We start from the raw sequence: 16,449 nt of genomic DNA, 5'->3' as shown, positions 1-16,449 counted from the left end.
AGGTAAAATATATTGGTCTAAAAGAGATTTATTTCCTTTCTGAAATATTCTCTTTAGTGATTTGTGAAGGGAAAAAAAGAATAATGAATAATATAACAGCAGTCTAATGAATTTGAATATTACCTGCTTTGTGTCTTCATAAACCTAACTTCCCTGGTACAAATAGATGATTATTATTTATTCTAACTTTTCTTTACATTTTATTTTTGGACTATGCAACTTTCATGTGCTTATTGAGGAAAATCTAAGTACAAAACACATTTTTTTCTGTCCTGCCTCCTCTCCTCCCATTCCATTTACTAGCTACTTGTTCTTGACCAGAATAATAATTGACCTAGAATAACTGTTGAATTCCACATCTTTAACTGAAAAATGAAGATAATGTCTGCTTTAGAGAGAGAGAGAGAGTGTGTGTGTGTGTGTGTGTGAAAACCAAATATGTTTACAAAGTTCCTAACACACAGACTGCACTCAACAAATATTAAGGATGCCTTCTCCTTTGAGAGATTTCCCATCTTGTAAGCAGCTTCCCATTACACAACTGAGTGGTGGTAGTTAAATGGATGTAAGGTGTCATCTTTTGCAAAGCCAGAAAATCATGATTCAAATAAGTATTACCTCTCCCAGGGAAGATTGTCTTTGTTCTCTTTTTTTTCCTTTCCTTCATTCTTTTTAAGTGTCTGAACCAAACACTTTGCTATCTTTCCAGCTTCTTTTCTTTTTCTTTTACAGTCATTGGCTTATAGCAACTACACCCAGTTCATCTGCAATAGAAATCAGAAACCACAGCACATGTTAAGTCTGTACAGAGATTAGACAGTGCAGTTGGAAGTGTTGGAGTGATGTGGGCCACCCACTAGAATGAAACCCTGTGCTCCACCCCTTAGCTCTACCCCTCACTGTCCTGTCAGGAGCCTGAAGACCTGGCCTGGGCCCTGGCTTTGTTTCCCTTTGGATATCTGCTCCCAGGCCATCTTCATGGGCCAGAGTGGTCACACACATTCAGAAAAGTCCCACTGTTGGGGTTTAATGCTTTGCTCTCTGGTCTTGAAATCCTTAAGAATTTTATCTGTAAATTTACATCTTGTGAGTGAAGTGATCTAGGACAGTGGAGCATGTGGCCAGGACTTGGAGCCTGGCTCACACGCTGTCCTTCTCCTCAGGATGGGTTCTCAGGCCAGCTCCCAACTCCCTGTCCTCTGCTCCCTCATGCCCTGGGCCCTCCTCCCATCCCTGCCCCTTGACTGCTGATGCCCTCTGCCTGGGGTGGCCACCCATGTGAGACACTCATTTCTCCATCCCCCTTTGACCTCTGTGGGGCCTGGGCAAGGACCTGGGGTGGGTTGGAGTCAGGGGCACATGCCCAGTGGTGTTTCAGGGCAGGGAATGGCAGCAGTACCCCTGTCCCAGTAGGCAACTCAGTCGTATTGATCCTGTCACCCATCCAATGGGGTCCCGAGTACCGGGTGTTCAGGTACAGGAGCTCCAATCTCTAGCGAGGGATGCTGGCAGGTCCACTGTGTGTTGGGCATCAGTGGTGGGAAGGGGAGGTTGACTTCCCTGTACGCCCAGGTCTGTGGGTCTACCAGGTGGCTTTACGTAGGCGTCCTGGCTGTGGTGGCCGGCAGACCCTTGCAAGTGGGGTCCCTGGGCTCCTGCAAGGGTCTGCACTTTCTGGGTAAGTATTTCCATGGTGAGTGAGGGTATCATTAAATAGTAAATAAATGCAACATGACAGGTCAATAAAGAAACCACAGAGAAAGGAACAAGTTTTATATTTTATTACCTTTAATGACACTTTTATTCTTTCTTTTTTTAACAAGGGACCCTGCATTTTCATTTTTTGCTCAGCTACAATTATATAATAAGTCCTGCCTGTTGGTTTGTTCTCTGAATCTTCTGAATTGGTTACCAAAGACTGTACTCACCTTCCCTCCCTGTTCTGTCTTTCAATCCAACCAGCTACTTTGAACTCTAGCCAAAGAGAGTTGGTCTGCTGAGGGACAGGGGCAGCCACATTGTCCTTTAACTTCACATGCCCTACTGGTGCCTGAGTATTTGTTCCCTAAGAAACAGTGTCTTGAGTGAAATGTTAACTCCAAAATTTATGGTAATCATGCTAAGGGGTCTTTAAAAGGATACTGAAAATATTCACACATGTTCCTAACATTGACCCTACTCTGCTATTCCTTAATGTTTGTTATTTAGTATTTTTCCATTTAATCAATATTTCTTGATTGCTTACTAAACACCATCCACTCCACCAAGTACTGGGGATACATTCATTTATTCAACATATATTTATTGAATGTTTACTAGACTCTGTGCTCTAATCTAGAGATTAAGGATATAATGGTAAACAAGAGAGCCAAGATATTTGCTCTCGTGGAATGAGGGGCAGTAGACAGACAATAAACAACTAAATAAATGAAGTCCAACTTTTGTAAAGTTTAACAATATTTAAGAAGTTCCTGAAATTGTTTGAATTTTTTTTTTTTTAAAGATTTTATTTATTTATTTGAGAGAGAGAGAATGAGAGAGAGCACATGAGAGGGGGGAGGGTCAGAGGGAGAAGCAGACTCCCTACCGAGCAGGGAGCCCGATGCGGGACTCGATCCAGGGACTCCAGGATCATGACCTGAGCCGAAGGCAGTCGCTTAACCAACTGAGCCACCCAGGCGCCCAATTGTTTGAATTTTTAAATTACCTTTATAGAACAATGCATGCACGCACGCGCACACACACACACACACACCCCCCTGTTCTTTTAGTTACTAGAAATATGGATTGATTTTTCTAGCATAGGAATTATTTTTTCTAGGTATCCTATATTATCAATAACCAATGGAAGTTAGTGATAGATATAATCAGTAAGTCCCATGTGCCTAAAGGAACATAGGTTAAGGAAGACTAAAAGGCTTGAGTGAATTATGAAAAAGCATAGGTATTAGGCAAAGATTTTTTTTTTTTTTTTTTTTTTGGTAGAACTAGGTTTTATGAAGCTATGCCTTAGTACAGCCTCTGGGGCTTGCCCATGGTGCTCTTGATCTTCTGCCAATTCTTCTGGAGCAATGACACCAGGAAATTGACAGCTAAGTGGATGTTGTACACATCATCTGTTATCTTCATGTGACCAATGACCACTGCCAGATACAGCACCTTCTTCATCTGTAATTTGATCATGGACTTCACATCATCCATTTTGGCCATCATGTTCCTGTTGTACATCAGCAAGGAAGGGAACTTGCCAGCCTTCTTCAGGTCTGGGCCCGGATTCATGGGATCTGCTTGACCAGGGATCCTGAAGCCAAAAACTTCTTGGCCAGCTTCTTGACTAATTTTTTTTTTTATTTTTGTTGAGTTTCTTCAGTGCCTCAATGTTCATGTGGGGAATAGCCACAGCCTTTGCCTTATCACAGTCCTGCTGGTCCCCCCAAACACATATGGAGAACTTGGGGCGAGAAGTGGACTTAAGCCTGACGGTGTCCGAGAAGCGTTTGTCTGTCTGAGGGTCATAGTTCTTCAAGCTGATCTGCAGCTCCACCATTTGCAAAAACTTCTTGTGAGCCTCTTACAGGTGTCATGGGAGACTTTGCTGCTCATGGTGCCTCGTGCCACAATAACCAGAAAAGAGTAGGCAAAGAATTTTAGGCATTAGTTTGTAGATTATGTAAGACACTAAAGATCTGGGGAGACATGATTGGAAATGAGACTTTTTAAAAGATTAACGTAGTGTTAATCTATTTGGTGGTGTGGCTCACACAGAAAGTAAAGGTTAGGGATCGATTATGATGTTTTGGAAAACAACACAATTTTGTGAAGGGACAAAGGTTTGAATTAGGATGAGGACATTTGGATTAGACATGAAATGTGGATTGGCATGATTTGGAATGGGTGCTATGGAAGACAGAAGAATCAAACATGACTGAGGTATTGACCCTAAGTGATAAAGAGAAGAATGGAAACTTTCACAGAATCAAAAATAGGTGATGAATTTAGAAAAATGAACAACAGCAGCAACTAACTAAAAAGCAACATGTATCCGCAGCATACCACCACCCAATGTTGTTAAAAGCTGGAACCCACCATTCTCCCTCTTCACTAGCTCCTTGACTGTGTCAACTCAAACCTTGACAATGTGGCTGACAGTCCCATTTGCCCTTAGAGGCCAAATAGCATTCACTGTCATTGCAAATAACAGCATTTCCTCAGTGAAGGTTGAACTAAATTACTTTAACAAGCCTAAATTAAAAATCAAACATGTTGATGCATTTAATGTGAGGCACAGAGGACACAAAAGATCATCAAAAATGAGTGGCAATATTGATTGTCATAAACAACCTTTCATGGAACAAAATAGATTCAGTGCTGACCCCTTGAAATGCAGTTACCCTATTTCTAGTATATTTACTTATAGGTTATGCAATTTAGGAGAATTATTTCTTTTTTACTTTTAATGTGTTATCTTAACCTTTCTTACCTCACCACAATCTATTTTTCTCATAAATGAGGATAATGGTGATAATAGTAATTCCATATTAAAGCTTAGAATTGTATGAAAGTCTTTCATTCTTTTATATTAAATGTGTAAGATAGATAAAATATATCTAATTATACCTGCTTTGCAGAAAAAAATCTTAGGGATTTTAAAGATATTCTGACAAATAATGTGGATATTATGAAGCAGTAAAATTTTTATTGACTCTTCTGAACTTTTACTTTATTTTCATCCATTTTCTAATGGAAGTATGTGCCCTACCTGAGCCTTACTACTTTGGAAGTTTGAATTCTGTAAAATAGCAGAGGATGGTCTTTTAATTTGGTTGTGTTATAAAATGTTGGAAAACATCATGAGATTATTTGAAATTTGTTTAGATTAAATCTTTACAGAATTTTTTGATTAAATATTACAATTCATATCTAAGAAAACTTGAGATGAAGTTAAAAAATTTCTGGCAGAAATTCTGGGCATTAATATGATAATTCATTGTTGAAAATTTGGTGATCTTCTTTTACTAATTTAGAAAAAAAATATATTTTTTAATATTTATTCTTTATCTTCATGGATACTTTCACCAAATCCTATAATAACATGTCAAACCATGGAAAATATTGCTCCAAGAGCTTAAATATAAACAAGTACAACTTGGTTTCTATAAATTTATGATTGATCCAGCCATATTACAGTATTATAAGAAGTTAGAAGTATTTTTGGAATAAATGCATAAGTCCTTTATCTGCTTAATTACTATAAAGTATGGTAATCATGCTTTCCTGCCTAATATCTGTTATCAGAATTGCAATACTGGGTAGGATATGTCATGGATATGAAGCAGATTAAGAGTTCTTATTTTTTTCTTACTGTATATTCAGAATGTAATTCAGCCCTGACATACAATATTGCATGAATCATACTCCCATTCTTCAACCTAATATCCCAATAAATCCATAGTAATGTCTCCAGACATTTCTGCCAATCCTGCAACAAATATATCCCATCTTTAGCCCATTCATTACTCTACCCAAGTTTTCTCTCTAACACATAGATTTGATTATATCCCTCCTATGCTTCACAGCTCTGTCTATAGAGTAAAACTCCTTTTTGTGTTATTCAAAGTCCTTCAGAATCTGGCTGTCGTAAACATTTTATTCTCTCAATAAATAATTACGAAATCCTTGCTCATTGTAGAACCTTAGCAGGGGTTTCTGAGGACAGGGGAGGAGAAGACTGGTCTCCGCTCTCATGTAGCACATAGCGAACAAGCAATTACAATCCAGTGTGGTCAGTGATTTATCTTTGCGCATGTGTAAAGATCAGCTCAAATTGGAGTAGTGTCTGAGACTTGTTTAATGGCTAGTTCATCAGATAGAAAAGAAGTAAAAGGATCTTCTGGAAAAGGAAAATGACTTAAACAAAGTCTCAAAGGTGTTACCAAATGTAATATGCTCCACGAAAGGCAACTAGTTCCCTACACCAGTGCATAGGGTTTCAGGAGAGTCTTGGACAGGTAAGATGTTGGAAGCAATGACGAGTAGCTTTCTGTTCAAAGGGATGTGGTCTTTATCAACCTATAGAAGGAATCATTAAAGGGTTTTTGAAAAGGTGCATGAAAGATTATCTGTGGGGAAATAGAACAAAGGAGAACATACAGAATAAAGCGAGGATCCGTGCAGAGGAGAGCAGGTAGTTGAGCTAGAAGGAGGCAGCTGACAGGATATGAAGGCAGGGCAGACCGGTGAAATTAATAAAAGCAGCATTGTCATAATTTCATGATGAGGTGGATAGAGAGGAAAAGGAGGAATGCAAGATGACCTCTATGTTTCCAGCTTGTGCAAATGGCAAAATGTTGTCTAACACTGCCAGAATGCAGAAGTAGGAGACAATCTGAATCAAAGTAGGGCAAAGAAGAGACAAAAAGTTTGGTTTGGATCCTGTTGAGTCTGAAATCTCATTAGGGATCTGAGTGGAAATGTTGTACCGTAGGCAGTTGGGTAGAGATGCCTCTAGTTCAGGAGATAATTGTGAACTCAGCTATTGCTCTGGGAATCACTGGGAAGCAGCTGAATAGGGGCAAAAAGTGGCCAGTGATTGTTCAAAAGTCCATACTCAAGACAAACTTTTTTCGGGTCAGATTTACAGGTAAATTTGGTGTACCCTTTATCTGCTCCTAATTTTCTCTCTTTCTTTTTCTTTTTATAAAAGGCTCAATGAATTTACTCACTTTTCCTTTTAGACACATTCTCCACTGGCAAATATATTACTGCTACTACATGATGCATCAGTGAAGTTTATAGCTATTGGGTTAAAAAAATTCTTATGGTAAGGTATTACCCTTACTTTTCTAAGCGATGGTATGTTTTTGTTCTTGTTTAATTAATTAGGCACCCATCCTATGATTACGTTTTCCATTTGAGTTGCAGTGTACACTGAAGGTATACTAATTTTGCAGAACTTACCATACCTTCAATACACTGAAGCCCTCAATTTTTCATTACCTAAAGCGAGAAATTTAATTCAAAGGCATTTACGTTTTACTTGGATAATCTGCCTGAATTTTTATATGTGTTTCTTGTTACTATAGATTTATTCTTTATTCCTCCCCTTAATGTCCACTATCATATATTAGTCTCTATTTAACCCACTTCCACAATTGCTTTAGTTCATTTGCTTGAATGTCCTAAATCATCCACAATGTAAAAGGAGAACAATTACAAGGGATGGAGGCGAAACTGATAAAAAAAAAAAAATAGCTAACTGTATATAAAATTCTAGTTCATAAAAGCTAAAATTGTGGTAAGTTGTTCTAAGGACATAGAAAAAATTTAAATTTCACTGGTATTCAATGAACAACAGAAAATCAACATTTTCTAAAGATAAAGAAAATTCTGATAAATATTCTAATGTTTTGCACAAAGACAATGTCATAAAAAATAACATTATAAAAATAGTATCCAAATACAAGGAACCAAAAATGTGAGCTATATAACTCTAAGTAGAGGAAACTGTATTTCTTCCTTCCCTAAAACTCTCTAATAAATCAGACAAATAAGGAAACACTTCAATGTTTCCTACATATAACTTTTCTTTTAGCCGTGGATCAAAATGTTACTCCAGTTCTATATCCTTAAGTAAAAGAGCAGTTTCAGGCTTATGGATAAACTGAACAAAAAGTACAGAAACCTAACACTGCGGCGACAGATGATAATTTCATTGAGTTTTAATTCTTCCCTAAGACCTACTGGAAGGACTTGTATGGGCATCAATATCAAGAGGATTTGGGGCATTGTAGGGCTTTGCTCTTCTTGTGCTTGATTTGCCCATCATAAAAGAATGCAACTCCCTGAACTTACAGTTAACCAGTTTAAAGAACAAGGCAGAGAGAGAAACAACTTATATAGGACCTCCCTCTGCAAAATGAGAGCATATCCCTGTATGAGAGAAATGACTAGATTCAGGGAAATCGGACTAAACTTGACTCTTACACTCACCCTAAATCCTTTATATATGTGATGATTATTTGCCTTTCAGAATTTATTTTGAATTTTTAGGGCAGAGAAATTATTCTGTGTGATAATGTAATGATGATACATGACATTATTCATTTGTCAAAACCCACAGAATGTACAACACAAAGAGTGAACACTAATGTAAACTCTAGAATTTAGTTAATAGTAGTGTGCCAATATTGGCTCATCAATTATAAGAAATGTACCATACTAATGCAAGGCTTTCATAATAGAAACATGTGAGGGAGGAGAGAGGTATACTGGAATTCTGTAGTTTTTGCTCAGTTTATCTGTAAACTGAAAACTGATTTTTTGAAAAAGTCTATTAATTAAAAAAAATCCAATTGCTCTCTGTAAAAATCCAAACTCAGAAAAATAGAAAGAAGGAAAAAATTACCTAAAATCTTACAACTCAGAGATAACTACTCTTAAGATTTTCTGGTGATCATTGTTCATTCTCTGTCTCTCTTTCTCCCTCCCTGTTTTTCTCCCTCCTTTTCCTTGTCCTCTCCCATTCCTTGTTTCCCTTTTCCCCTTGTATTTTATTGTTTTTCAGAATTCAAGTTAGAAACATAGATTGGTTTATTCTGCCTCTGCATGGGTTTTATTCCTGGCTCTGCTTCTAAAAAATGTGTGGACTTAGGCAGTTTATCTACCCATTTGTGCTTCAGTTTCCTCTTTTATAAAATAGGAACAATTGCAGTTTTTACCTCATTGGATTGTTGAGAGGATCGGACGTAACAATACTTGGTAAGAGCTGATCTCACTGCCTGGTGCATAATGAATACTATGCTACTTCTCTTACTCCTCCTTCATATTCTTATTCTTAATACAGTGTTATTCCATGTCAATGAAATGGAATGAATATCATCATTTTTAAGGTGGCCAATGCCATCAATAATTTTATCAATCCCCTTTTGATGAACACTGAGTTTATTTCTATGGGGGAGGGAACATGGATGGCTTTTATATTATGCTGTAGTAAATATTCTCATCCATGAATCTTTATTAATTTATTATCTCCTTAGAATAAATTCCTATTTATGGAATTGCTGGACTCCCAGTTACTTTTAAGCTCAATTACCTTTATGTAGTGTATTTGGATCTCCATGAACTTTCACTTACCTGCTTCTCCATCCTCACCTCTTAGCAGCTGCTTCCATTCCTCCTTCACCTTCCAATTATATTGGGACACTTGCAGGTCCTCCAATGCACTATACCCTTTTTCTTTTTTGGGCACTTGCATAAATTGCTCCCTTTGCCTAGGACATAGTCAACGCATTTTCTTCTTATCAGCTATTTCCTTGTGTATGTTTCTTACTAGACTACAAGCCTCACGAAAACAAGAAGCATCTACTTCTGTCTTTACAGGTGTCTCATCTCCCTTTTGACACCAACTGAAGCAATGATTCTGGTGTTCTAGACCAGAAACCGCCTCCTGCCCTGAAGTAAATTAAGATCCTGATTTAATTATCTATATAAATGAAATTTTATAAAAATTGATGTGGCTACCTTGTGTAAATCTCACTTACCAGTGTGGCTTCCCATGGCTCACTGTGATCCTAAAAGCAGAACATAGTTTCTGGTAACACTTTTGGCCCAGATTAGGATCTTGGATTTGGGAAGCTCCATTCCACAAGAATTTATGCTAATAATCTACATGTTTCTCTTTATATTTACCATATCAATTTATCCTGTTCTTGAAACCAAAGTCAGCATCGGAAAGACTAAGGATGACCTTCAAAATTTTGTCTTCCTTTCTTCTATGTACGAGCCCTGAATAATCCCCAGGACTGTGAATATGATGAATTTTATTTCTGTGGTGAGCTTGTGTTAAATGGCACAGTTGACCTTAAAGAGATTATCTGTGTGAGACTTAGCTAACCACAGGTCCTTTAAAAACTGAGAGTTGTCTCCATCTGGTTGCAGAAGAGGAAGTCAGAGATTCGATCCATAAGATTTGACATACCATTACTGACTTAAAGATGAAGAAGCTATGTTGCAAGGAATTTTGATGATGTCTAGGATCCTAGAGCAGCCCCAGCCAACTAGGAGCAGCAAGAAGACAGAAACTCAGTCCCATAACTGCAAGAACTAAATTCTGCCAATAATAAGAATGGTCTTGGAACTGGATTTTTCTTCAAGCTTCCCCCATGAGAACTCAGTTTATCCAACACCTTGATTCTAGCCTTGTGATATCATAAGGGAAAGCTCAGCCATACTATGCTCGACTTTAGACCAACAGAATTATACAGTAACAAATGGGTATTGTCTTAAGCTACTAATTTTGTGGTTACGGTGAAGCACTAGAAAACTAATAGAGTGGAGGTGAGGAGTGGGAGTGGGAAAGCAGAGTGAGTGTCCAGGTGGCCCTGAAAAATATCTCTGCTTCCTGTTTTGAGCATTCTTGAGAGTCTGCAAGTATTTGTCCAGTGAATGAACATGAATCAAATCAGTGGGGGACATAATAAAGAAGGCACACACTGGGAAAGAACTGTGGCCTGCGGTGGGTGGTACCAAGGCTCTGCACAGCTACAGAACGCCTGATTTCCTCTCCACTGATCATAAATGACCACGTTCTATTCATGTAGCTGATAATTGGGAGTTTGAGACTTTTACCCTCTCTCTTTTTTTTTTTACTTTTAAACTTAATGATTGTTAATTGTTTTCTTTATTGACTAAAAATATTTCTACAACTGTGTAAAAGATGTGATAGCGAGTGGGATGTAGGGAGAAATTCCCTCTCCAGGAGTGTAAGGTATTTTCATGAATACCAATGCAAGTTAATGGTAGGGAAAAGACCTCCCCACTGATAAGTGAGTCCTCACCTAGTAAATGGTCAAAGACTCAGAAATAGAAAAGTGCCATTAGGCATAGAGCCAAAAAATAAGCATATTTTTTCTGTACTTGAGAACACATTTATAACCATAGTTTGGAAAGAAAGAACTAAGAGAAGGATCTGATGGCTTTGAGACAGCTCACTAAAGATATTATTAAATATTATAAATATTATTAAATATTCAGGGATTTTGTGATCTGGTGGTCAAACCACTGGTAGTCTTTTATTTTTTTTTCCAGCTTTATTGAGATATAATTGACATATAACATTGTGTAACTTTAAGGTGTACGATATGATGATTGAAATCAGTCTCCTTGGGAGCATTTAATCAGTAAACACTGTAAATCAGGGCTTTTGGGGAAAAAGTTGGTCCTTCAGCACACTAACACTACACTACATTGTTTCCATCTGATGTGCCACATGCCTTCCGTGTCTAACTTTAAAATCAATGATTGTCCCTAGATAATGCACGTGTTAGTAATTTGTAGATGACAAAAGTACATTCTGAAGAAATTTCTAGTCAGAATTAAAATTCCATGGAGGTGGAGTTAGTGGGAAGAAACTTCTTCAGGGTTTTTGTATTCAGGCAGAAATTCCTGTGTCGGCAGTAAGGAAAAGAAAGGAATTTCCAGATAAGTGGAGAAGGGTCATTCATGTCAGAGATGTGAAAAGAGCAAAAAAAACCATAGTAAGATGGCTGCATGGGTGTATTCATTTCTTATCAGTTATAACAAATTGCCACATATGTATCGGCTTAAAACAATACAAATTTATTATCTTACTGCTCTGAATGTCAGAGTAAAAAAAAAAAAAAATGGGTCAGCAGGGTCTCGTTCCTTCTGGAGGCTCTAGGGGAGAACTGTTTCCTTGTCTCTTTTGCTTCTAGAGGCTGCCCACATTCCTTAGATTGTGGCACACATCTCTCCGACCACTGATCCCTTTGTGGCATCTTTTCTCTGACTCTCTTGCTTCCCTCTTTCACTTAGAGGGATGCTTGTGAGTACATTGGGCCAGACTGGATAATCCTGGATAATCTCAGGAACTTTAATTTAATCATGTCTGCACTGTCTCTTCTGCCATGAAAAGTAACATATTTAAAGGTTTGGGGAATTAGGATATGGACATCTTTGAGAGGCTGTTATTCTGCCTAACATGATGGGTAACACCGGCCAGTTGATTATGGGTCTTAAATGGCAGACTGTGGAGATTAGAGATTTATTGATATCGAGCAAGGGAGTGATTTAATGAAAATAGTATTTTAATAAAATTAATATTGCAACAGATGGCTCATCAAAACTGGAAACAGTTTCTGTAGTGGATTACTCATAGTACTCTATGTAATAGTGATTAGAGTGTGCACTAGGGAATGGCGTTGAGATCTGTGCTAGCACTAGGTATTGTCAGACTCTGACATGGACGGGTATAAAAAAAAGTATCTGATGTTTCTAATATATATGTAACAGCTTTTTTGAGACATAATTCACACCTCATACACCTAGCACATTTAAAGTATACAATTCAATGGTTTTTATACTCACAAACTTTTACAACCATCACCAAAACCAACTGTAAACCATTTCATCACCTCTAAATAAACACCTGTTCTCATTAGCAGTAACTTCTCATTTCTCTCCCATACCTCAGCTAGAGACAACTGCTGACCTCTCTGTCTCTATAGATTTGTGTATTCTTGGCATTTTACACAAATCATACAATATGTAGTCTTTTGTGACTAATTTCCTTCAGTTAGCCTGTTTTTAATGTTCATCCATCTTGTAGCATGAATCAGTATTTCGGCCATTTATTGCCAAATAATATCCCATTGTATGAAGAAGCCATATTTATTTATCCACTGATCAGTTGATAGACATTTGGGTTGTTTCCTTTTTTTTTTTTTGGCTAAAGTGAGTAATGCTTTTAGGAATATTTGTGTACAAGTTTTTGCATGGACATATGTTTTCATTTCTTTTGGTATATACCTAGGAGTTGAAATGGTAGGTCATATGGTAACTATGTTTAGAGGAACATCTTGAGGAACTGCCAGCCCAATTCCCAAAGTTGGATGCAACAGTATATATTCCAACCAGCAGTGTACAAGGGTTCCAATTTTTCATTCCCTTGCCAAGTTTTTTAAAATATGTCTTTTTTATTTTAGCCATCCAACTATATGTGAAGTGGTATCTTATTGTGGCCTTGATCTATATTTTCCTTTTTTTTTGGCTAGGAAAACTTTATTATATTCCACGTATTTAGAGAGCTCATACAAGTACGTGTACACACACACACACACACACACACACACACACACACACACACTTGCACACAGGCACGCACAGCTAATACTGCTCAAGGCACTGTCCACTGGGCACAGAGTGGCCCTGGGGTTGAGAAGAGGCCCAAGTTCTGCTGATCCCTCTCACTCTCTAGTCTCTTGTACTGCAGGCTGGGGCCCCGATAGGTAGGTGTCCTGGAGGCAGCGCCAGGACCCTTGCTCAGTCCCAGTGCCTGCACCACGTCCTCTCCGAGCCTGCTCTTCAGTGTCCGTCTCAAAGACTTGCGGTTGCCCCAGGAACGCTATTTTCCTAATGACTAATGGGGTTGAATAACTATCATTCATTGTGTTTATTGGTCATTTGTATATCTTCTTTGGAGAAATAGCTATTCAGATCCTTTGCCCACTTTAAAGTTGTGTTATGTATCTTTTTACTACGGAGTTGTAAATTTCTTTACCGACTCTGGATAGGAATCCCTTATCAAATGTATATATGTAAATATGTCTTCTTGTTCTGTGAGCTGCCTTTATTATCTTGATGATATATCTTTTGAAACACAAAATGCTTTAACTTTGATGAAGTCTAGTTTATCTGTTGTTTCTCTTCTCACGTTTACTTTAATGTCATATGTCAGAAGGCTTTGGCTGGCCAACATTCATGAAGTTACTCCTTTGTTTTCTTCTAAGAATTGTATAGTTTTAACTCCTACATTGAGGTTTATGATCCATTTGTGTGGTGTGAGGCAGTGGTCCAGCTTTATTATTTGCATGTGAATAATCAGTTATCTCAATACCATTTGCCAAAAAAAGATTGTTCTTTCACAATTGAATTGTCTTGGTACCTTTGTCCAAAATTAACTAAACCGTTCATGTGAGAGTTTATTTCTGGTCTCTCAATTCTATTGCATTGATTTTTATGTCTACCCTTATTCTAGTACCACACCCTCTCGATAACTATAGCTTTGTTTTACGTGTTGAAATTGTGAAGTGTATCTTCCAACATTGTTCTTCCATTTCAAGACTTTTGCCTATTTTGGGTACCAGGAATTTTTATATGAATTTTAAGAATAGCATATTAGTTTCTAAAAAGAATCCTGCTGGGGCTTTTAGGTGTAATACATTGAATCTGTAAAGCAATTTGGGGAGTATTGCCATTTTACCAATATTAAGGTTTCTGATCCAGAAACTCAGAATGTCTTTGAATTTATTTAGATCTTCTTTAATTTCTTTCCACAGTGTTTAGTACTTTCAGAGTACATGTTCTGTCTTTATTTTAAAATTTTATTCCCAAGGGCGCCTGGGTGGCTCAGTTGGTTAAGCGACTGCCTTCGGCTCAGGTCATGATCCTGGAGCCCCGGGATCGAGTCCCGCATCGGGCTCCCTGCTCAGCGGGGAGTCTGCTTCTCCCTCTGACCCTCCTCCCTCTCATGCTGTCTGTCTCTCATTCTCTCTCAAATAAATAAATAAAAAAAAAAAAAATCTTTAAAAAAAAAAAAAAATAAAATAAAATAAAATTTTATTCCCAAGTATTTCATTCATTTTGATGACATAATAAATGGAATTGTTCTTCTTAATTTCATTTTTAAATTGTTTATTTCTAGTGTATTGATTTTTGTATATGAAGTGAACTCTGCAAATATGTGGAATTCATTTATTAGTTCTAATGATATTTTTAGTTAATTCCTTATGATTTTCTATGTATAAGATCATGTCACTTGTAAAAAGAGTTAATCTTATTTTTCTTTTCCAATCTGGATGCCTTTTATTTCATTTTCTTGCCTAATTGACCTGGCTAGAAACTTCAGTACAATGTTGAATAAATGTAGTGAGAGAGGACATACTTTTCTTGCTGCTAACCTTAGGGAGAATTCAGTATTTTATCATTAAGTATAATGGTAGCTTTTCATAAATGCTTTTATCAGGTTGAGGAAACTCTCTCCCATTTTCAGTTGTGTTGAATGTGTTGAATGTTTTTATCATGAATGGATACTGGGTTTTGTCAAATGATTTTTCTGAAACTACTGAGATGATTATGTGGCTTTTGTCCTATTTTCCATTGATATGGTGTATTATATTAATTGATTTTCAGATGTTAAACCAACTTGCATTCCTGAGATAAATCCCACTTACTCATGTTGTAGAATCCTTTTTATATGTTGCTAGAATCTCTTTGTTAGTACAATCAATCCTCATTATTTGCAGTTTCCATATTTGCAAATTCACTTACTCACTAAAATCTACTCGTAATCCCCAAATCAATATTTGTGGCACTTTTGTGGTCATTTGTGAACATGCACAGAACAGTGAAAAATTTGTTACCCAAAGGTGCACATTTCAAGCTGAAGTTGAAAAAGACAATAATCTGCTTTCTTATTTCATCTTTCATACTTTAAACAAGTATCCTTTTTGTGGCCTATTTAGTGTCATATTTTCCATGTATTTGTGCCATTTGTTGATGATTTGGTGTTTAAAATGACTTCCAACTTTCGTTCTCAAGTGCCGTCTAATGCTTTGAAGTGCAAGAAGGCTGTGATGTGCCTTACATAGAAAATGCTTGTTAGATAAGCTTTATTCAGGCATGAGTTATAGTGCTGTTGGCCATGAGTTCAATGTTAATGAGTCAGCAATATATATTAAATAAAGTGCCTTTAAACAGAAACACACATAAAACAAAGCTATTATTGATCAGTTGATGAAAATGTTATGACCAGAGGCTCTTGAGAACCTAACCCTCTATTTCTCTTATGAGCAATGGCTCAGTATTCACTAATTCAGGGTTCTCAGTGACTTCATAGAACATATCTTCTGCAAATAGTAAGACTCAATGTAAGGGTTTTTTGGAGAATTTTTGCATAGATAGTCACTAGAGAATTAGTTGGTGATTTCTGTTCTTGTGATGTGTTTTTCTGGCTTTGGTGTCAAAGTAATACTGGCCTTATATAATGAGTTGAGACATGTTCTTTCCTCTTCTTTTTGGAAGGGTTTATGAAAATTTGATGTTAATGCTTTATTTATTTATTTTTAATGCTTGGTGGAATTCACCAGTGGGGGAAAATGGATCTTGGCTTTACTTTGTGAAAAGCTTTAAATTTTTTAATTGTGCAGAAATTAGAAAATTTCTAATTGTTAAGAAGAAAGTTAACTTACAGTTGGCTGGTATCTGGGCACTTGGATTTGGGGAGGGTTCCCACCATTCCCAGAGTTGATAAGAGTGGCTCACTGTGTCTTACCTATTTGCACAAACAATGTGGCTTATGCCAAACACCTGCTTTCCTTCTGGGAGTCTGTAATGTTGATATGTACCAGGCAGAAGCTGTTATATGACCAGCCT

The 16,449-nt window shown here is 37.2% G+C and overlaps 1 pseudogene; it reads right to left on the bottom strand.

Moving 5' to 3' along the window:
- Positions 1 to 3,009: 3,009 nt before the first annotated feature.
- Positions 3,010 to 9,555, bottom strand: LOC116643239 (annotated as a pseudogene).
- Between the last annotated feature and the right edge of the window lie 6,894 nt (positions 9,556 to 16,449).

The sequence above is a fragment of the Phoca vitulina genome, unplaced genomic scaffold (genome assembly GCF_004348235.1).
Source record: "Phoca vitulina isolate PV1807 unplaced genomic scaffold, GSC_HSeal_1.0 scaffold25, whole genome shotgun sequence".
Lineage (NCBI taxonomy): Eukaryota > Metazoa > Chordata > Mammalia > Carnivora > Phocidae > Phoca > Phoca vitulina.
This window is presented reverse-complemented; position numbering and strand designations above follow the sequence as displayed.